This window comes from Nerophis lumbriciformis, linkage group LG08 (assembly GCF_033978685.3).
Source record: "Nerophis lumbriciformis linkage group LG08, RoL_Nlum_v2.1, whole genome shotgun sequence".
Lineage (NCBI taxonomy): Eukaryota > Metazoa > Chordata > Actinopteri > Syngnathiformes > Syngnathidae > Nerophis > Nerophis lumbriciformis.
In genome coordinates, this window is record NC_084555.2 from 48,022,358 (window position 1) to 48,044,526 (window position 22,169).

The window sequence follows — 22,169 nt, forward strand, 5'->3', positions numbered from 1 at the left end:
TCACAGAGGAGGCGGGAGTGCGACACAGTTCGCGTATCGGTCACGTGACCAAAACAGCGCATGATCGGTCACGTGACTTTCTAAAGGCGGTACGCGCACCGACACAGGGTTTCGCTCTATGAGCTCGACGCATGCGCCGATGCATCGGTGTTGCCGGACCCATCACTAATGAACATGTAAAAGATGGACAAACTATCTGACCTATTTTGAAGTCATCATAGATAAATACATCACTGAACAAGGACAAAGTATCTTCATGGTAATAAAAAACAATCAAAGATGGCTGTTTTTTTTCCTCACCCCCGTTGTATACCTGTATCTCACCTTTTTTTTGTAAGGGGCGCCAGAAATTGACAGACCCGTCAGCGATCCTGTTATGTCTCCCTGTAATGATTGTCTGCTCTTGAATGGGATTGTGCGGAAATTTTTTTATTTCCCCTCGGGGATTAATAAAGTATTTCTGATTCTGATTCTGATTGACATACATTCTATTGTCCTGCTGGTGACAGAATGCTGTCCAGAATCCACTCCTACCAAGGGCCACATTTATCCATCCATCCATTTTCTACCGCTTATAGAATAGAATAGAAAGTACTTTATTGATCCCTGGGGGAAATTCACGAGGAGGGTCACGTTTAGACAAATTGAATGATGAGGAGGCCACTTTCATACACTTTGTTCATTAAAGGGGAACATTATCACAATTTCAGAAGGGTTAAAACCATTAAAAATCAGTTCCCAGTGGCTTATTTTATTTTTCGAAGTTTTTTCAAAATTTTACCCATCACGCAATATCCTTAAAAAAAAGCTTCAAAGTGCCTGATTTTAACCATCGTTATATACACCCGTCCATTTTCCTGTGACGTCACATAGTGATGCCAACACAAACAAACATGGCGGATAGAACAGCAAGCTATAGCGACATTAGCTCGGATTCAGACTCGGATTTCAGCGGCTTAACACTGTCTGATAAGATAATTACTAACAACTGTGAACTAGGTTTACAGCATATGAAATACATTTGGCGACAACATGCACTTTGAGAGTGCAGACAGCCCATTTCAGGCGCGCTAAGAACATATATTTTTCCACGATTTCAGCACTCCGGTTAACCATACCTAAATAGACACAAAATACTGCATTACACAAGACTACCTGAATGTACTCGAATGATTGAAAAAAATAAATGCTTTTAAGCTAAATTATTGGTAAACAGTTTATGTATAATAATTTATGTAAAACTGCGAGTAATGAATAAAGTTTTCATCAATTAATATATTCTGTAGACATACCCTCATCCGCTCTTTTCCTGAAAGCTGATCTGTCCAGTTTTGGAGTTGATGTCAGCAGGCCAGGGAAGCTAGGGTCGATATTCTTCTCTTGATCATCTTCGGTGGCATAAGGGACGGTGTGAGCCAAGACATCCAGGGGGTTTAGCTCGCTCGTCTGCCGGAACAAACTGCTGCCATTGCTTGCCGTGCTACCGAGGTCCTTTGTCCCTGAATTGCTCACACACTCCGGCAGATTCAATTGGGGTCTGGCGGCAGATTTCTTTGACTTTATCGTTGGAAATGCATCTGCTTTGAGTGTCGCAGGATATCCACACATTCTTGCCACCTCTGTCGTAGCATAGCTTTCATCGGTAAAGTGTGCGGAACAAACGACTGACCATTTCGTCGGCTTTCCCCACACCCTCGTAATTTGAACAAATTTCGTCCAATTTCTTGCCACTTTCGCATCTTTGGGCCACTGGTGCAACTTGAATCGGTCCCTGTTCGTGTTGTTACACCCTCCGACAACACACCGACGAAAGTGAGAAAATGGCGGATTGCTTCCCTATGTTACGTCACGCTGTGACGTCATCGCTCCGAGAGCGAATAATAGAAAGGCGTTTAATTCGCCAAAATTCACCCATTTAGAGTTCGGAAATCGGTTAAAAAAAAAAAAGGTCTTTTTTCTGCAACATCAAGGTATATATTGACGCTTACATAGGTCTGGTGATAATGTTCACCTTTAAAGATACTAAAACCAAGCTGATGTATGTCAATAGTGTATATGCCAAGACGGCTAATCAACGCATCCACATTTCAGCTTTCTGGGTGATGATCAAATTAGTGTAATATGATCTAATAACTTCTTTTATTATCATTGTATTTCTACAATGTTAATGGCCATTAAATAACATGCTGTGGACAATAAGTGACCACAGGGCCGCACTTTGGACACCAGTAGTGTAAGGACACACTTGTTATACTACAAACCCCGTTTCCATATGAGTTGGGAAATTGTGTTAGATGTAAATAAACGGAATACAATGATTTGTAAATCCTTTTCAACCCATATTCAGTTGAATGCACTACAAAGACAACATATTTGATGTTCAAACTCATAAACTTTATTTTTTTTTTGCAAATAATAATTAACTTAGAATTTCATGGCTGCAACACATGCCAAAGTAGTTGGGAAAGGGCATGTTCACCACTGTGTTACATGGCCTTTCCTTTTAACAACACTCCGTAAACGTTTGGGAACTGAGGAGACACATTTTTGAAGCTTCTCAGGTGGAATTCTTTCCCATTCTTGCTTGATGTACAGCTTAAGTTGTTCAACAGTCCGGGGGTCTCTGTTGTGGTATTTTAGGCTTCATAATGCACCACACATTTTCAATGGGAGACAGGTCTGGACTACAGGCAGGCCAGTCTAGTACCTGCACTCTTTTACTATGAAGCCAGGTTGATGTAACACGTGGCTTGGCATTGTCTTGCTGAAATAAGCAGGGGCGTCCATGGTAACGTTGCTTGGATGGCAACATATGTTGCTCCACAACCTGTATGTACCTTTCAGCATTAATGGCGCCTTCAGATGTGTAAGTTACCCATGTCTTGGGCACTAATACACCCCCATACCATCACACAGTGCTGCCTTTTACACTTTGCGCCTATAACAATCCGGATGGTTCTTTTCCTCTTTAATCCGGAGGACACGACATCCAGTTTCCAAAAACAATTTGAAATGTGGACTCTTCAGACCACAGAACACTTTTCCACTTTGTATCAGTCCATCTTAGATGAGCTCAGGCCCAGCGAAGCCGACGGCGTTTCTGGGTGTTGTTGATAAACGGTTTTCGCCTTGCATAGGAGAGTTTTAACTTGCACTTACAGATGTAGCGACCAACTGTAGTTACTGACAGTGGGTTTCTGAAGTGTTGCTGAGCCCATGTGGTGATATCCTTTACACACTGATGTCGCTTGTTGATGCAGTACCGCCTGAGGGATCGAAAGTCACGGGCTTAGCTGCTTACGTGCAGTGATTTCTCCAGATTCTCTGAACCCTTTGATGATATTACGGACCGTAGATGGTGAAATCCCTAAATTCCTTGCAATAGCTGGTTGAGAAAGGTTTTTCTTAAACTGTTCAACAATTTGCTCACGCATTTGTTGACAAAGTGGTGACCCTCGCCCCATCCTTGTTTGTGAATGACTAAGCATTTTATGGAATCTACCCAACCATGGCACCCACCTGTTCCCAATTTGCCTGCACACCTGTGGGATGTTCCAAATAAGTCTTTGATGAGCATTCCTCAACTTTATCAGTATTTATTGCCACCTTTCCCAACTTCTTTGTCACGTGTTGCTGGCATCAAATTCTAAAGTTAACAATTATTTGCAAAAAAAAAAAGTTTCAGTTTGAACATCAAATATGTTGTCTTTGTAGCATATTCAACTGAATATGGGTTGAAAAGGATTGGCAAATCATTGTATTCCGTTTATATTTACATCTAACACAATTTCCCAACTCATATGGAAACGGGGTTTGTAGTTTGTATTAGTTTGTACCTAAACCATACATGGATTCACCTACATCCCAACACTTTGACTTAAATATATACCAATATCAACATTTTGTCCAGCTTGGCACAGATTTACTGTCATTTGTACTTCCTGTTTACATGAGGGGTGGTGCCGTGTTGGATGTTGCCTTGTCATTTGTACTTCCTGTTTACATGAGGGGGCGCCGTGTTGGATTTTGCCTACTTCCTGTTTACATGAGGGGGGGCGCCGTGTTGGATGTTGCCTACTTCCTGTTTACATGAGGGGGGCGCCGTGTTGGATGTTGCCTTGTCATTTGTACTTCCTGTTTACATGAGGGGGCGCCGTGTTGGATTTTGCCTACTTCCTGTTTACATGAGGGGGGGCGGCGTGTTGGATGTTGCCTTGTCATTTGTACTTCCTGTTTACATGATTGGGGCGCCGTGTTGGATGTTGCGTACTTCCTGTTTACATGAGTGGGGTGCCGTGTTGGATGTTGCCGACTTCCTGTTTACATGAAGGGGACGCCGTGTTGGATGTTGCCTTGTCATTTGTACTTCCTGTTTACATGAGGGGGCGCTGTGTTGGATGTTGCCTACTTCCTGTTTACATGAGGGGGGCGCCGTGTTGGATGTTGCCTTGTCATTTGTACTTCCTGTTTACATGATTGGGGCGCCGTGTTGGATGTTGCGTACTTCCTGTTTACATGAGTGGGGCGCCGTGTTGGATGTTGCCTACTTCCTGTTTACATGAAGGGGACGCCGTGTTGGATGTTGCCTTGTCATTTGTACTTCCTGTTTACATGAGGGGGCGCTGTGTTGGATGTTGCCTACTTCCTGTTTACATGATTGGGGCGCCGTGTTGGATGTTGCGTACTTCCTGTTTACATGAGTGGGGCGCCGTGTTGGATGTTGCGTACTTCCTGTTTACATGAGTGGGGCGCCGTGTTGGATGTTGCCTACTTCCTGTTTACATGAGTGGGGTGCCGTGTTGGATGTTGCCTACTTCCTGTTTACATGATTGGGGCGCCGTGTTGGATGTTGCCTACTTCCTGTTTACATGAGTGGGGTGCCGTGTTGGATGTTGCCGACTTCCTGTTTACATGAAGGGGACGCCGTGTTGGATGTTGCCTACTTCCTGTTTACATGAGGGAGGGGCGCCGTGTTGGATGTTGCCTTGTCATTTGTACTTCCTGTTTACATGAAGGGGGCGCTGTGTTGGATGTTGCCTACTTCCTGTTTACATGAGGGGGGCGCCGTGTTGGATGTTGCCTTGTCATTTGTACTTCCTGTTTACATGAGGAGTGGCGCCAAGTTGGATGTTGCCTACTTCCTGTTTACATGAGGGGTGGCGCCGTGTTGGATTTTACCTAGTCATTTGTACTTCCTGTTTACATGAGGGGGCGCCGTGTTGGATTTTGCCTACTTCCTGTTTACATGAGGGGGGGCGGCGTGTTGGATGTTGCCTTGTCATTTGTACTTCCTGTTTACATGATTGGGGCGCCGTGTTGGATGTTGCGTACTTCCTGTTTACATGAGTGGGGTGCCGTGTTGGATGTTGCGTACTTCCTGTTTACATGAAGGGGACGCCGTGTTGGATGTTGCCTACTTCCTGTTTACATGAGGGAGGGGCGCCGTGTTGGATGTTGCCTTGTCATTTGTACTTCCTGTTTACATGAAGGGGGCGCTGTGTTGGATGTTGCCTACTTCCTGTTTACATGAGGGGGGCGCCGTGTTGGATGTTGCCTTGTCATTTGTACTTCCTGTTTACATGATTGGGGCGCTGTGTTGGATGTTGCCTACTTCCTGTTTACATGAGGGGGGCGCCGTGTTGGATGTTGCCTTGTCATTTGTACTTCCTGTTTACATGATTGGGGCGCCGTGTTGGATGTTGCGTACTTCCTGTTTACATGAGTGGGGTGCCGTGTTGGATGTTGCGTACTTCCTGTTTACATGATTGGGGCGCCGTGTTGGATGTTGCCTACTTCCTGTTTACATGAGGGGGGTGCCGTGTTGGATGTTGCCGACTTCCTGTTTACATGAAGGGGACGCCGTGTTGGATGTTGCCTACTTCCTGTTTACATGAGGGGGTGGCGCCGTGTTGGATGTTACCTTGTCATTTGTACTTCCTGTTTACATGAGGGGGCGCCGTGTTGGATGTTGCCTACTTCCTGTTTACATGAGGGGGTGGCGCCGTGTTGGATGTTACCTTGTCATTTGTACTTCCTGTTTACATGAGGGGGCGCCGTGTTGGATGTTGCCTACTTCCTGTTTACATGAGGGCGGGGCGCCGTGGTGGATGTTGCCTTGTCATTTGTACTTCCTGTTTACATGAGGAGTGGCGCCAAGTTAGATGTTGCCTACTTCCTGTTTACATGAGGGCGGGGCGCCGTGTTGGATGTTGCCTTGTCATTTGTACTTCCTGTTTACATGAGGGGGCGCCGTGTTGGATGTTGCCTACTTCCTGTTTACATGAGGGGGGGGCGAGTGTTGGATGTTGCCTTGTCATTTGTACTTCCTGTTTACATGAGGGGGTGGCGCCGTGTTGGATGTTACCTTGTCATTTGTACTTCCTGTTTACATGAGGGGGCGCCGTGTTGGATGTTGCCTACTTCCTGTTTACATGAGGGGGTGGCGCCGTGTTGGATGTTACCTTGTCATTTGTACTTCCTGTTTACATGAGGGGGCGCCGTGTTGGATGTTGCCTACTTCCTGTTTACATGAGGGCGGGGCGCCGTGGTGGATGTTGCCTTGTCATTTGTACTTCCTGTTTACATGAGGAGTGGCGCCAAGTTAGATGTTGCCTACTTCCTGTTTACATGAGGGCGGGGCGCCGTGTTGGATGTTGCCTTGTCATTTGTACTTCCTGTTTACATGAGGGGGCGCCGTGTTGGATGTTGCCTACTTCCTGTTTACATGAGGGGGGGGCGAGTGTTGGATGTTGCCTTGTCATTTGTACTTCCTGTTTACATGAGGGCGGGGCGCCGTGTTGGATGTTACCTTGTCATTTTTACTTCCTGTTTACATGAGGGGGGGCGCCGTGTTGGATGTTACCTTGTCATTTGTACTTCCTGTTTACATGAGGGGGCGCCGTGTTGGATGTTGCCTACTTCCTGTTTACATGAGGGAGGGGCGCCGTGTTGGATGTTACCTTGTCATTTGTACTTCCTGTTTACATGAGGGGGCGCCGTGTTGGATGTTGCCTACTTCCTGTTTACATGAGGGGGTGGCGCCGTGTTGGATGTTACCTTGTCATTTGTACTTCCTGTTTACATGAGGGGGCGCCGTGTTGGATGTTGCCTACTTCCTGTTTACATAAGGGGGGGGGGCGCTGTGTTGGATGTTGCCTTGTCATTTGTACTTCCTGTTTACATGAGGAGTGGTGCTGTGTTGGATGTTGCCTACTTCCTGTTTACATAAGGGGGGGCGCTGTGTTGGATGTTGCCTTGTCATTTGTACTTCCTGTTTACATGAGGGGGTGCCGTGTTGGATGTTGCCTACTTCCTGTTTACATAAGGGGGGGGGCGCTGTGTTGGATGTTGCCTTGTCATTTGTACTTCCTGTTTACATGAGGAGTGGTGCTGTGTTGGATGTTGCCTACTTCCTGTTTACATGAGGGGGTGGCGCCGTGTTGGATGTTTCCTTGTCATTTGTACTTCCTGTTTACATGAGGGGGTGCCGTGTTGGATGTTGCCTACTTCCTGTTTACATAAGGGGGGGGGGGGCGCTGTGTTGGATGTTGCCTTGTCATTTGTACTTCCTGTTTACATGAGGAGTGGCGCCGTGTTGGATGTTGCCTACTTCCTGTTTACATGAGGGCGGGGCGCCGTGTTGGATGTTGCCTTGTCATTTGTACTTCCTGTTTACATGAGCGGGGCGCCTTTTTTGATGTTGCCTACTTCCTGTTTACATGAGGGGGGGGCGCCGTGTTGGATGTTGCCTTGTCATTTGTACTTCCTGTTTACATGAGGGGTGCCGTGTTGGATGTTGCCGACTTCCTGTTTACATGAAGGGGGCGCCGTGTTGCATGTTGCCTTGTCATTTGTACTTCCTGTTCACATGAGGGGGGGCGCCGTGTTGCATGTTGCCTTGTCATTTGTACTTCCTGTTTACATGAGGGGGGCGCCGTGTTGGATTTTGCCTACTTCCTGTTTACATGAGGGGGGGGCGCCGTGTTGAATGTTGCCTTGTCATTTGTATTTCCTGTTTACATGAGGGGGGGGCGCCGTGTTGAATGTTGCCTTGTCATTTGTACTTCCTGTTTACATGAGCGGGGCGCCGTGTTGGATGTTGCCTACTTCCTGTTTACATGAGGGCGGGGCACCGTGTTGGATGTTGCCTTGTCATTTGTACTTCCTGTTTACATGAGCGGGGCGCCTTTTTTGATGTTGCCTACTTCCTGTTTACATGAGGGGGGGGCGCCGTGTTGGATGTTGCCTTGTCATTTGTACTTCCTGTTTACATGAGGGGTGCCGTGTTGGATGTTGCCGACTTCCTGTTTACATGAAGGGGGCGCCGTGTTGGATGTTGCCTTGTCATTTGTACTTCCTGTTCACATGAGGGGGGGGCGCCGTGTTGCATGTTGCCTTGTCATTTGTACTTCCTGTTTACATGAGGGGGGCGCCGTGTTGGATTTTGCCTACTTCCTGTTTACATGAGGGGGGGGCGCCGTGTTGGATGTTGCCTTGTCATTTGTACTTCCTGTTTACATGAGGGGGCGCCGTGTTGGATGTTGCCTTGTCATTTGTACTTCCTGTTTACATGAAGGGTGGCACCGTGTTGAATGTTGCCTTGTCATTTGTACTTCCTGTTTACATGAGGGGGTGGCGCCGTGTTGGATGTTGCCTTGTCATTTGTACTTCCTGTTTACATGAGGGGGTGGCGCCGTGTTGGATGTTGCCTTGTCATTTGTACTTCCTGTTTACATGAGCGGGGCGCCGTGTTGGATGTTGCCTACTTCCTGTTTACGTGAGCGGGGCGCCTTTTTTGATGTTGCCTACTTCCTGTTTACATGAGGGGGGGCGCCGTGTTGGATGTTGCCTACTTCCTGTTTACATGAGGGGGGCGAGTGTTGGATGTTGCCTTGTCATTTGTACTTCCTGTTTACATGAGGGGGTGGCGCCGTGTTGGATGTTGCCTTGTCATTTGTACTTCCTGTTTACATGAGCGGGGCGCCGTGTTGGATGTTGCCTACTTCCTGTTTACGTGAGCGGGGCGCCTTTTTTGATGTTGCCTACTTCCTGTTTACATGAGGGGGGGCGCCGTGTTGGATGTTGCCTACTTCCTGTTTACATGAGGGGGGCGAGTGTTGGATGTTGCCTTGTCATTTGTACTTCCTGTTTACATGAGGGCGGGGCGCCGTGGTGGATGTTGCCTTGTCATTTGTACTTCCTGTTTACATGAGGAGTGGCGCCAAGTTAGATGTTGCCTACTTCCTGTTTACATGAGGGCGGGGCGCTGTGTTGGATGTTGCCTTGTCATTTGTACTTCCTGTTTACATGAGGGGTGGCGCCGTGTTGGATTTTACCTAGTCATTTGTACTTCCTGTTTACATGAGGGGGCGCCGTGTTGGATGTTGCCTACTTCCTGTTTACATGAGGGGGGGGCGAGTGTTGGATGTTGCCTTGTCATTTGTACTTCCTGTTTACATGAGGGGTGGCGCCGTGTTGGATTTTACCTAGTCATTTGTACTTCCTGTTTACATGAGGGCGGGGCGCCGTGTTGGATGTTGCCTACTTCCTGTTTACATGAGGGGGGGCGAGTGTTGGATGTTGCCTTGTCATTTGTACTTCCTGTTTACATGAGGAGTGGCGCCAAGTTAGATGTTGCCTACTTCCTGTTTACATGAGGGCGGGGCGCTGTGTTGGATGTTGCCTTGTCATTTGTACTTCCTGTTTACATGAGGAGTGGCGCCAAGTTAGATGTTGCCTACTTCCTGTTTACATGAGGGGGGGCGAGTGTTGGATGTTGCCTTGTCATTTGTACTTCCTGTTTACATGAGGGGTGGCGCCGTGTTGGATGTTGCCTACTTCCTGTTTACATGAGGGGGGGCGAGTGTTGGATGTTGCCTTGTCATTTGTACTTCCTGTTTACATGAGGGCGGGGCGCCGTGGTGGATGTTGCCTTGTCATTTGTACTTCCTGTTTACATGAGGAGTGGCGCCAAGTTAGATGTTGCCTACTTCCTGTTTACATGAGGGGTGGCGCCGTGTTGGATTTTACCTAGTCATTTGTACTTCCTGTTTACATGAGGGGGCGCCGTGTTGGATGTTGCCTACTTCCTGTTTACATGAGGGGGGGGCGAGTGTTGGATGTTGCCTTGTCATTTGTACTTCCTGTTTACATGAGGGGTGGCGCCGTGTTGGATTTTACCTAGTCATTTGTACTTCCTGTTTACATGAGGGCGGGGCGCCGTGTTGGATGTTACCTTGTCATTTGTACTTCCTGTTTACATGAGGGGGCGCCGTGTTGGATGTTGCCTACTTCCTGTTTACATGAGGGCGGGGCGCCGTGTTGGATGTTGCCTTGTCATTTGTACTTCCTGTTTACATGAGGGGTGGCGCCGTGTTGGATTTTACCTAGTCATTTGTACTTCCTGTTTACATGAGGGGGCGCCGTGTTGGATGTTGCCTACTTCCTGTTTAAATGAGGGGGGGCGAGTGTTGGATGTTGCCTTGTCATTTGTACTTCCTGTTTACATGAGGGGGTGCTGTGTCGGATGTTGCCGACTTCCTGTTTACATGAAGGGGGCGCCGTGTTGGATGTTGCCTACTTCCTGTTTACATAAGGGGGGGGGGGCGCTGTGTTGGATGTTGCCTTGTCATTTGTACTTCCTGTTTACATGAGGGGTGGCGCCGTGTTGGATTTTACCTAGTCATTTGTACTTCCTGTTTACATGAGGGCGGGGCGCCGTGTTGGATGTTGCCTACTTCCTGTTTACATGAGGGCGGGGCGCCGTGTTGGTAGTTGCCTACTTCCTGTTTACATGAGGGGGGGCGAGTGTTGGATGTTGCCTTGTCATTTGTACTTCCTGTTTACATGAGGGCGGGGCGCCGTGGTGGATGTTGCCTTGTCATTTGTACTTCCTGTTTACATGAGGAGTGGCGCCAAGTTAGATGTTGCCTACTTCCTGTTTACATGAGGGCGGGGCGCTGTGTTGGATGTTGCCTTGTCATTTGTACTTCCTGTTTACATGAGGGGTGGCGCCGTGTTGGATGTTGCCTACTTCCTGTTTACATGAGGGGGGGGGCGAGTGTTGGATGTTGCCTTGTCATTTGTACTTCCTGTTTACATGAGGGCGGGGCGCCGTGGTGGATGTTGCCTTGTCATTTGTACTTCCTGTTTACATGAGGAGTGGCGCCAAGTTAGATGTTGCCTACTTCCTGTTTACATGAGGGCGGGGCGCTGTGTTGGATGTTGCCTTGTCATTTGTACTTCCTGTTTACATGAGGGGTGGCGCCGTGTTGGATGTTGCCTACTTCCTGTTTACATGAGGGGTGGCGCCGTGTTGGATTTTACCTAGTCATTTGTACTTCCTGTTTACATGAGGGGGCGCCGTGTTGGATGTTGCCTACTTCCTGTTTACATGAGGGGGTGGCGCCGTGTTGGATGTTACCTTGTCATTTGTACTTCCTGTTTACATGAGGGGGCGCCGTGTTGGATGTTGCCTACTTCCTGTTTAAATGAGGGGGGGCGAGTGTTGGATGTTGCCTTGTCATTTGTACTTCCTGTTTACATGAGGGGGTGCTGTGTCGGATGTTGCCGACTTCCTGTTTACATGAGGGGGGGCGCGTGTTGGATGTTGCCTACTTCCTGTTTACATGAGGGGGGGCGCGTGTTGGATGTTGCCTTGTCATTTGTAATTCCTGTTTACATGAGGAGGTGCTGTGTCGGATGTTGCCGACTTCCTGTTTACATGAAGGGGGCGCCGTGTTGGATGTTGCCTACTTCCTGTTTACATAAGGGGGGGGGCGCTGTGTTGGATGTTGCCTTGTCATTTGTACTTCCTGTTTACATGAGGAGTGGTGCTGTGTTGGATGTTGCCTACTTCCTGTTTACATAAGGGGGGGCGCTGTGTTGGATGTTGCCTTGTCATTTGTACTTCCTGTTTACATGAGGGGGTGCCGTGTTGGATGTTGCCTACTTCCTGTTTACATAAGGGGGGGGGGCGCTGTGTTGGATGTTGCCTTGTCATTTGTACTTCCTGTTTACATGAGGAGTGGTGCTGTGTTGGATGTTGCCTACTTCCTGTTTACATGAGGGGGTGGCGCCGTGTTGGATGTTTCCTTGTCATTTGTACTTCCTGTTTACATGAGGGGGTGCCGTGTTGGATGTTGCCTACTTCCTGTTTACATAAGGGGGGGGGGGGGGCGCTGTGTTGGATGTTGCCTTGTCATTTGTACTTCCTGTTTACATGAGGAGTGGCGCCGTGTTGGATGTTGCCTACTTCCTGTTTACATGAGGGCGGGGCGCCGTGTTGGATGTTGCCTTGTCATTTGTACTTCCTGTTTACATGAGCGGGGCGCCTTTTTTGATGTTGCCTACTTCCTGTTTACATGAGGGGGGGGCGCCGTGTTGGATGTTGCCTTGTCATTTGTACTTCCTGTTTACATGAGGGGTGCCGTGTTGGATGTTGCCGACTTCCTGTTTACATGAAGGGGGCGCCGTGTTGCATGTTGCCTTGTCATTTGTACTTCCTGTTCACATGAGGGGGGGCGCCGTGTTGCATGTTGCCTTGTCATTTGTACTTCCTGTTTACATGAGGGGGGCGCCGTGTTGGATGTTGCCTACTTCCTGTTTACATGAGGGCGGGGCACCGTGTTGGATGTTGCCTTGTCATTTGTACTTCCTGTTTACATGAGCGGGGCGCCTTTTTTGATGTTGCCTACTTCCTGTTTACATGAGGGGGGGGCGCCGTGTTGGATGTTGCCTTGTCATTTGTACTTCCTGTTTACATGAGGGGTGCCGTGTTGGATGTTGCCGACTTCCTGTTTACATGAAGGGGGCGCCGTGTTGGATGTTGCCTTGTCATTTGTACTTCCTGTTCACATGAGGGGGGGGCGCCGTGTTGCATGTTGCCTTGTCATTTGTACTTCCTGTTTACATGAGGGGGGCGCCGTGTTGGATTTTGCCTACTTCCTGTTTACATGAGGGGGGGGCGCCGTGTTGGATGTTGCCTTGTCATTTGTACTTCCTGTTTACATGAGGGGGCGCCGTGTTGGATGTTGCCTTGTCATTTGTACTTCCTGTTTACATGAGGGGGTGGCGCCGTGTTGGATGTTGCCTTGTCATTTGTACTTCCTGTTTACATGAGGGGGTGGCGCCGTGTTGGATGTTGCCTTGTCATTTGTACTTCCTGTTTACATGAGCGGGGCGCCGTGTTGGATGTTGCCTACTTCCTGTTTACGTGAGCGGGGCGCCTTTTTTGATGTTGCCTACTTCCTGTTTACATGAGGGGGGGCGCCGTGTTGGATGTTGCCTACTTCCTGTTTACGTGAGCGGGGCGCCTTTTTTGATGTTGCCTACTTCCTGTTTACATGAGGGGGGGCTAGTGTTGGATGTTGCCTTGTCCTTTGTACTTCCTGTTTACATGAGGGGGCGCCGTGTTGGATGTTGCCTACTTCCTGTTTACATGAGGGGGGGCGCGTGTTGGATGTTGCCTTGTCATTTGTACTTCCTGTTCACATGAGGGGGGGGCGCCGTGTTGCATGTTGCCTTGTCATTTGTACTTCCTGTTTACATGAGGGGGGCGCCGTGTTGGATTTTGCCTACTTCCTGTTTAGATGGGGGGGCGCCGTGTTTGATGTTGCCTTGTCATTTGTACTAACTGTTTACATGAGGGGGGGGGGGGCGTGTTGGATGTTGCCTACTTCCTGTTTACATGGGGGAGGGGGGGCGTCTTGTTGGATGTCGCCTTGTCTTTTGTACTTCCTGTTTACATGAGGGGGGCGCCGTGTTGGATGTTGCCTACTTCCTGTTTACATGAGGGGGGGCACCGTGTTGGATGTTGCCTTGTCATTTGTACTTCCTGTTTACATGAGGGGGGGCACCGTGTTGGATGTTGCTTTGTCATTTGTACTTCCTGTTTACATGAGGGGGCGCCGTGTTGGATGTTGCCTACTTCCTGTTTACATGAGGGGGGCGCCGTGTTGGATGTTGCCTACTTCCTGTTTACATAAGGGGGGGCGCCGTGTTGGATGTTGCCTTGTCATTTGTACTTCCTGTTCACATGAGTTGGGCGCCGTGTTGGATGTTGCCTACTTCCTGTTTAGATGGGGGGGCGCCGTGTTTGATGTTGCCTTGTCATTTATACTTCCTGTTTACATGAGGGGGGCGCCGTGTTGGATGTTGCCTTGTCATTTGTACTTCCTGTTCACATGAGGGGGGGGCGCCGTGTTGGATGTTGCCTTGTCATTTGTTCTTCCTGTTTACATGAGTTGGGCGCCGTGTTGGATGTTGCCTACTTCCTGTTTAGATGGGGGGGCGCCGTGTTTGATGTTGCCTTGTCATTTGTACTTCCTGTTCACATGAGGGGGGGGCGCCGTGTTGGATGTTGCCTTGTCATTTGTTCTTCCTGTTTACATGAGTTGGGCGCCGTGTTGGATGTTGCCTACTTCCTGTTTAGATGGGGGGGCGCCGTGTTTGATGTTGCCTTGTCATTTGTACTTCCTGTTTACATGAGGGGGGGGCACCGTGTTGGATGTTGCCTTGTCATTTGTACTTCCTGTTTACATGAGGAGTGGCGCTGTGTTGGATGTTTCCTACTTCCTGTTTACATGAGGGGGTGCCGTGTTGGATGTTGCCGACTTACTGTTTACATGAAGGGGGCGCTGTGTTGGATGTTGCCTTGTCATTTGTACTTCCTGTTTACATGAGGGCGGGGCGCCGTGTTGGATGTTGCCTTGTCATTTGTTCTTCCTGTTTACATGAGCGGGGCGCCGTGTTGGATGTTGCCTACTTCCTGTTTACATGAGGGGGGGGCGCCGTGTTGCATGTTGCCTTGTCATTTGTACTTCCTGTTTACATGAGGGGGGCGCTGTGTTGGATGTTGCCGACTTCTTGTTTACATGAAGGGGGCGCCGTGTTGGATGTTGCCTTGTCATTTGTACTTCCTGTTTACATGAGCGGGGCGCCGTGTTGGATGTTGCCTTGTCATTTGTACTTCCTGTTCACATGAGGGGGGGGCGCCGTGTTGCATGTTGCCTTGTCATTTGTACTTCCTGTTTACATGAGGGGGGCGCTGTGTTGGATTTTGCCTACTTCCTGTTTACATGAGGGGGGGGCGCCGTGTTGGATGTTGCCTTGTCATTTGTATTTCCTGTTTACATGAGTTGGGCGCCGTGTTGGATGTTGCCTACTTCCTGTTTAGATGGGGGGGCGCCGTGTTTGATGTTGCCTTGTCATTTGTACTAACTGTTTACATGAGGGGGGGGGGCGTGTTGGATGTTGCCTACTTCCTGTTTACATGGGGGAGGGGGGGCGTCTTGTTGGATGTCGCCTTGTCTTTTGTACTTCCTGTTTACATGAGGGGGGGCACCGTGTTGGATGTTGCCTTGTCATTTGTACTTCCTGTTTACATGAGGGGGGGCACCGTGTTGGATGTTGCCTTGTCATTTGTACTTCCTGTTTACATGAGGGGGCGCCGTGTTGGATGTTGCCTACTTCCTGTTTAGATGGGGGGGCGCCGTGTTTGATGTTGCCTTGTCATTTGTACTTCCTGTTCACATGAGGGGGGGCGCCGTGTTGGATGTTGCCTTGTCATTTGTACTTCCTGTTTACATGAGTTGGGCGCCGTGTTGGATGTTGCCTACTTCCTGTTTACATAAGGGGGGGCGCCGTGTTGGATGTTGCCTTGTCATTTGTACTTCCTGTTCACATGAGGGGGGGGTGCCGTGTTGGATGTTGCCTACTTCCTGTTTACATGAGGGGGTGCTGTGTCGGATGTTGCCTTGTCATTTGTACTTCCTGTTTACATGAGCGGGGCGCCGTGTTGGATGTTGCCTTGTCATTTGTACTTCCTGTTCACATGAGGGGGGGGCGCCGTGTTGCATGTTGCCTTGTCATTTGTACTTCCTGTTTACATGAGGGGGGCGCTGTGTTGGATTTTGCCTACTTCCTGTTTACATGAGGGGGGGGCGCCGTGTTGGATGTTGCCTTGTCATTTGTATTTCCTGTTTACATGAGTTGGGCGCCGTGTTGGATGTTGCCTACTTCCTGTTTAGATGGGGGGGCGCCGTGTTTGATGTTGCCTTGTCATTTGTACTAACTGTTTACATGAGGGGGGGGGGCGTGTTGGATGTTGCCTACTTCCTGTTTACATGGGGGAGGGGGGGCGTCTTGTTGGATGTCGCCTTGTCTTTTGTACTTCCTGTTTACATGAGGGGGGGCACCGTGTTGGATGTTGCCTTGTCATTTGTACTTCCTGTTTACATGAGGGGGGGCACCGTGTTGGATGTTGCCTTGTCATTTGTACTTCCTGTTTACATGAGGGGGCGCCGTGTTGGATGTTGCCTACTTCCTGTTTACATGAGGGGGGCGCCGTGTTGGATGTTGCCTACTTCCTGTTTACATAAGGGGGGGCGCCGTGTTGGATGTTGCCTTGTCATTTGTACTTCCTGTTCACATGAGGGGGGGGTGCCGTGTTGGATGTTGCCTTGTCATTTGTACTTCCTGTTTACATGAGTTGGGCGCCGTGTTGGATGTTGCCTACTTCCTGTTTAGATGGGGGGGCGCCGTGTTTGATGTTGCCTTGTCATTTATACTTCCTGTTTACATGAGGGGGGCGCCGTGTTGGATGTTGCCTTGTCATTTGTACTTCCTGTTCACATGAGGGGGGGGCGCCGTGTTGGATGTTGCCTTGTCATTTGTACTTCCTGTTTAGATGAGTTGGGCGCCGTGTTGGATGTTGCCTACTTCCTGTTTAGATGGGGGGGCGCCGTGTTTGATGTTGCCTTGTCATTTGTACTTCCTGTTCACATGAGGGGGGGCGCCGTGTTGGATGTTGCCTTGTCATTTGTACTTCCTGTTTACATGAGTTGGGCGCCGTGTTGGATGTTGCCTACTTCCTGTTTACATAAGGGGGGGCGCCGTGTTGGATGTTGCCTTGTCATTTGTACTTCCTGTTCACATGAGGGGGGGGTGCCGTGTTGGATGTTGCCTACTTCCTGTTTACATGGGGGAGGGGGGGTGTCTTGTTGGATGTCGCCTTGTCATTTGTACTTCCTGTTTACATGAGGGGGGCGCCGTGTTGGATGTTGCCTACTTCCTGTTTACATGAGGGGGGGCACCGTGTTGGATGTTGCCTTGTCATTTGTACTTCCTGTTTACATGAGGGGGGGCACCATGTTGGATGTTGCCTTGTCATTTGTACTTCCTGTTTACATGAGGGGGCGCCGTGTTGGATGTTGCCTTGTCATTTGTACTTCCTATTTACATGAGGGGGCACCGTGTTGGATGTTGCCTACTTCCTGTTTACATGAGGGGGGGCGCGTGTTGGATGTTGCCTTGTCATTTGTACTTCCTGTTTACATGAGGGGGGCGCCGTGTTGGATGTTGCCTACTTCCTATTTACATGAGGGGGGCGCCGTGTTGGATGTTGCATTGTCATTTATACTTCCTGTTTACATGAGGGGGGCGCCGTGTTGGATGTTGCCTACTTCCTATTTACATGAGGGGGGCGCCGTGTTGGATGTTGCCTTGTCATTTGTACTTCCTGTTTACATGAGGGGGGGCACCGTGTTGGATGTTGCCTTGTCATTTGTACTTCCTGTTTACATGAGGGGGCGCTGTGTTGGATGTTGCCTACTTCCTGTTTACATGAGGGGGGGCGCGTGTTGGATGTTGCCTTGTCATTTGTACTTCCTGTTTACATGAGGGGGCGCCGTGTTGGATGTTGCCTACTTCCTGTTTACATGAGGATGTTGCCTTGTCATTTGTACTTCCTGTTTACATGAGGGCGGGGCGCCGTGTTGGATGTTACCTTGTCATTTGTACTTCCTGTTTACATTAGGGGGCGCCGTGTTGGATGTTGCCTACTTCCTGTTTACATGAGGGGGTGGCGCCGTGTTGGATGTTACCTTGTCATTTGTACTTCCTGTTTACATGAGGGGGCGCCGTGTTGGATGTTGCCTACTTCCTGTTTAAATGAGGGGGGGCGAGTGTTGGATGTTGCCTTGTCATTTGTACTTCCTGTTTACATGAGGGGGTGCTGTGTCGGATGTTGCCGACTTCCTGTTTACATGAGGGGGGGCGCGTGTTGGATGTTGCCTACTTCCTGTTTACATGAGGGGGGGGCGCCGTGGTGGATGTTGCCTTGTCATTTGTACTTCCTGTTTACATGAGGAGTGGCGCCAAGTTAGATGTTGCCTACTTCCTGTTTACATGAGGGCGGGGCGCTGTGTTGGATGTTGCCTTGTCATTTGTACTTCCTGTTTACATGAAGGGTGGCGCCGTGTTGGATTTTACCTAGTCATTTGTACTTCCTGTTTACATGAGGGCGGGGCGCCGTGTTGGATGTTACCTTGTCATTTGTACTTCCTGTTTACATGAGGGGGCGCCGTGTTGGATGTTGCCTACTTCCTGTTTACATGAGGGGGTGGCGCCGTGTTGGATGTTACCTTGTCATTTGTACTTCCTGTTTACATGAGGGGGCGCCGTGTTGGATGTTGCCTACTTCCTGTTTACATGAGGGGGTGGCGCCGTGTTGGATGTTACCTTGTCATTTGTACTTCCTGTTTACATGAGGGGGCGCCGTGTTGGATGTTGCCTACTTCCTGTTTACATGAGGGGGTGCTGTGTCGGATGTTGCCGACTTCCTGTTTACATGAGGGGGGGCGCGTGTTGGATGTTGCCTACTTCCTGTTTACATGAGGGGGGGGCGCGTGTTGGATGTTGCCTTGTCATTTGTACTTCCTGTTTACATGAGGGGGTGCTGTGTCGGATGTTGCCGACTTCCTGTTTACATGAAGGGGGCGCCGTGTTGGATGTTGCCTACTTCCTGTTTACATAAGGGGGGGGGCGCTGTGTTGGATGTTGCCTTGTCATTTGTACTTCCTGTTTACATGAGGAGTGGTGCTGTGTTGGATGTTGCCTACTTCCTGTTTACATAAGGGGGGGGGCGCCGTGTTGGATGTTGCCTTGTCATTTGTACTTCCTGTTTACATGAGCGGGGCGCCTTTTTTGATGTTGCCTACTTCCTGTTTACATGAGCGGGGCGCCTTTTTTGATGTTGCCTACTTCCTGTTTACATGAGGGGGGGGCGCCGTGTTGGATGTTGCCTTGTCATTTGTACTTCCTGTTTACATGAGCGGGGCGCCTTTTTTGATGTTGCCAACTTCCTGTTTACATGAGCGGGGCGCCTTTTTTGATGTTGCCTACTTCCTGTTTAAATGAGGGGGGGCGAGTGTTGGATGTTGCCTTGTCATTTGTACTTCCTGTTTACATGAGGGGGTGCTGTGTCGGATGTTGCCGACTTCCTGTTTACATGAGGGGGGGCGCGTGTTGGATGTTGCCTACTTCCTGTTTACATGAGGGGGGGCGCGTGTTGGATGTTGCCTTGTCATTTGTACTTCCTGTTTACATGAGGGGGTGCTGTGTCGGATGTTGCCGACTTCCTGTTTACATGAAGGGGGCGCCGTGTTGGATGTTGCCTACTTCCTGTTTACATAAGGGGGGGGCGCTGTGTTGGATGTTGCCTTGTCATTTGTACTTCCTGTTTACATGAGGGGGTGCTGTGTCTGATGTTGCCGACTTCCTGTTTACATGAGGGCGGGGCGCCGTGTTGGATGTTGCCTACTTCCTGTTTACATGAGGGCGGGGCGCCGTGTTGGATGTTGCCTACTTCCTGTTTACATGAGGGCGGGGCGCCGTGTTGGATGTTGCCTACTTCCTGTTTACATGAGGGGTGCGAGTGTTGGATGTTGCCTTGTCATTTGTACTTCCTGTTTACATGAGGAGTGGCGCCAAGTTAGATGTTGCCTACTTCCTGTTTACATGAGGGCGGGGCGCTGTGTTGGATGTTGCCTACTTCCTGTTTACATGAGGGGGGGGCGAGTGTTGGATGTTGCCTTGTCATTTGTACTTCCTGTTTACATGAGGGGTGGCGCCGTGTTGGATTTTACCTAGTCATTTGTACTTCCTGTTTACATGAGGGGGGGGCGAGTGTTGGATGTTGCCTTGTCATTTGTACTTCCTGTTTACATGAGGGCGGGGCGCCGTGTTGGATGTTACCTTGTCATTTGTACTTCCTGTTTACATGAGGGGGCGCCGTGTTGGATGTTGCCTACTTCCTGTTTAAATGAGGGGGGGCGAGTGTTGGATGTTGCCTTGTCATTTGTACTTCCTGTTTACATGAGGGGGTGCTGTGTCGGATGTTGCCGACTTCCTGTTTACATGAGGGGGGGCGCGTGTTGGATGTTGCCTTGTCATTTGTACTTCCTGTTTACATGAGGGCGGGGCGCCGTGTTGGATGTTGCCTTGTCATTTGTACTTCCTGTTTACATGAGGGGGCGCCGTGTTGGATGTTGCCTACTTCCTGTTTACATGAGGGGGGGGCGAGTGTTGGATGTTGCCTTGTCATTTGTACTTCCTGTTTACATGAGGGGGGGCGCGTGTTGGATGTTGCCTTGTCATTTGTACTTCCTGTTTACATGAGGGCGGGGCGCCGTGTTGGATGTTGCCTACTTCCTGTTTACATGAGGGGGGGCGAGTGTTGGATGTTGCCTTGTCATTTGTACTTCCTGTTTACATGAGGAGTGGCGCCAAGTTAGATGTTGCCTACTTCCTGTTTACATGAGGGCGGGGCGCTGTGTTGGATGTTGCCTTGTCATTTGTACTTCCTGTTTACATGAGGAGTGGCGCCAAGTTAGATGTTGCCTACTTCCTGTTTACATGAGGGCGGGGCGCTGTGTTGGATGTTGCCTTGTCATTTGTACTTCCTGTTTACATGAGGGGTGGCGCCGTGTTGGATGTTGCCTACTTCCTGTTTACATGAGGGGGGGCGAGTGTTGGATGTTGCCTTGTCATTTGTACTTCCTGTTTACATGAGGGCGGGGCGCCGTGGTGGATGTTGCCTTGTCATTTGTACTTCCTGTTTACATGAGGGGTGGCGCCGTGTTGGATTTTACCTAGTCATTTGTACTTCCTGTTTACATGAGGGGGCGCCGTGTTGGATGTTGCCTACTTCCTGTTTACATGAGGGGGGGGCAAGTGTTGGATGTTGCCTTGTCATTTGTACTTCCTGTTTACATGAGGGGTGGCGCCGTGTTGGATGTTGCCTACTTCCTGTTTACATGAGGGGGGGCGAGTGTTGGATGTTGCCTTGTCATTTGTACTTCCTGTTTACATGAGGGCGGGGCGCCGTGGTGGATGTTGCCTTGTCATTTGTACTTCCTGTTTACATGAGGAGTGGCGCCAAGTTAGATGTTGCCTACTTCCTGTTTACATGAGGGGGGGGGCGAGTGTTGGATGTTGCCTTGTCATTTGTACTTCCTGTTTACATGAGGGGGCGCCGTGTTGGATGTTGCCTACTTCCTGTTTACATGAGGGGGTGGCGCCGTGTTGGATGTTACCTTGTCATTTGTACTTCCTGTTTACATGAGGGGGCGCCGTGTTGGATGTTGCCTATTTCCTGTTTACATGAGGGGGGGGCGAGTGTTGGATGTTGCCTTGTCATTTGTACTTCCTGTTTACATGAGGGGGCACCGTGTTGGATGTTGCCTACTTCCTGTTTAAATGAGGGGGGGCGAGTGTTGGATGTTGCCTTGTCATTTGTACTTCCTGTTTACATGAGGGGGTGCTGTGTCGGATGTTGCCGACTTCCTGTTTACATGAGGGGGGGCGCGTGTTGGATGTTGCCTACTTCCTGTTTACATGAGGGGGGGCGCGTGTTGGATGTTGCCTTGTCATTTGTACTTCCTGTTTACATGAGGGCGGGGCGCCGTGTTGGATGTTGCCTACTTCCTGTTTACATGAGGGGGGGCGAGTGTTGGATGTTGCCTTGTCATTTGTACTTCCTGTTTACATGAGGGGGCGCCGTGTTGGATGTTGCCTTGTCATTTGTACTTCCTATTTACATGAGGGGGCGCCGTGTTGGATGTTGCCTACTTCCTGTTTACATGAGGGGGGGCGCGTGTTAGATATATCCTTGTCATTTGTACTTCCTGTTTACATGAGGGGGGCGCCGTGTTGGATGTTGCCTACTTCCTGTTTACATGAGGATGTTGCCTTGTCATTTGTACTTCCTGTTTACATGAGGGGGGCGCCGTGTTGGATGTTGCTTACTTCCTGTTTACATGAGGATGTTGCCTTGTCATTTGTACTTCCTGTTTACATGAGGGAGGCGCCGTGTTGGATGTTGCCTACTT

The 22,169-nt window shown here is 49.6% G+C and overlaps 1 protein-coding gene across 1 annotated transcript in view; it reads right to left on the reverse strand.

The window, feature by feature from the left end:
* Nucleotides 1–22,169, reverse strand: part of LOC133611942 (transmembrane protein 116) — a 485,483-nt gene that overhangs the window by 58,690 nt on the left and 404,624 nt on the right. The gene's annotated exons all lie outside the window — the stretch shown is intronic.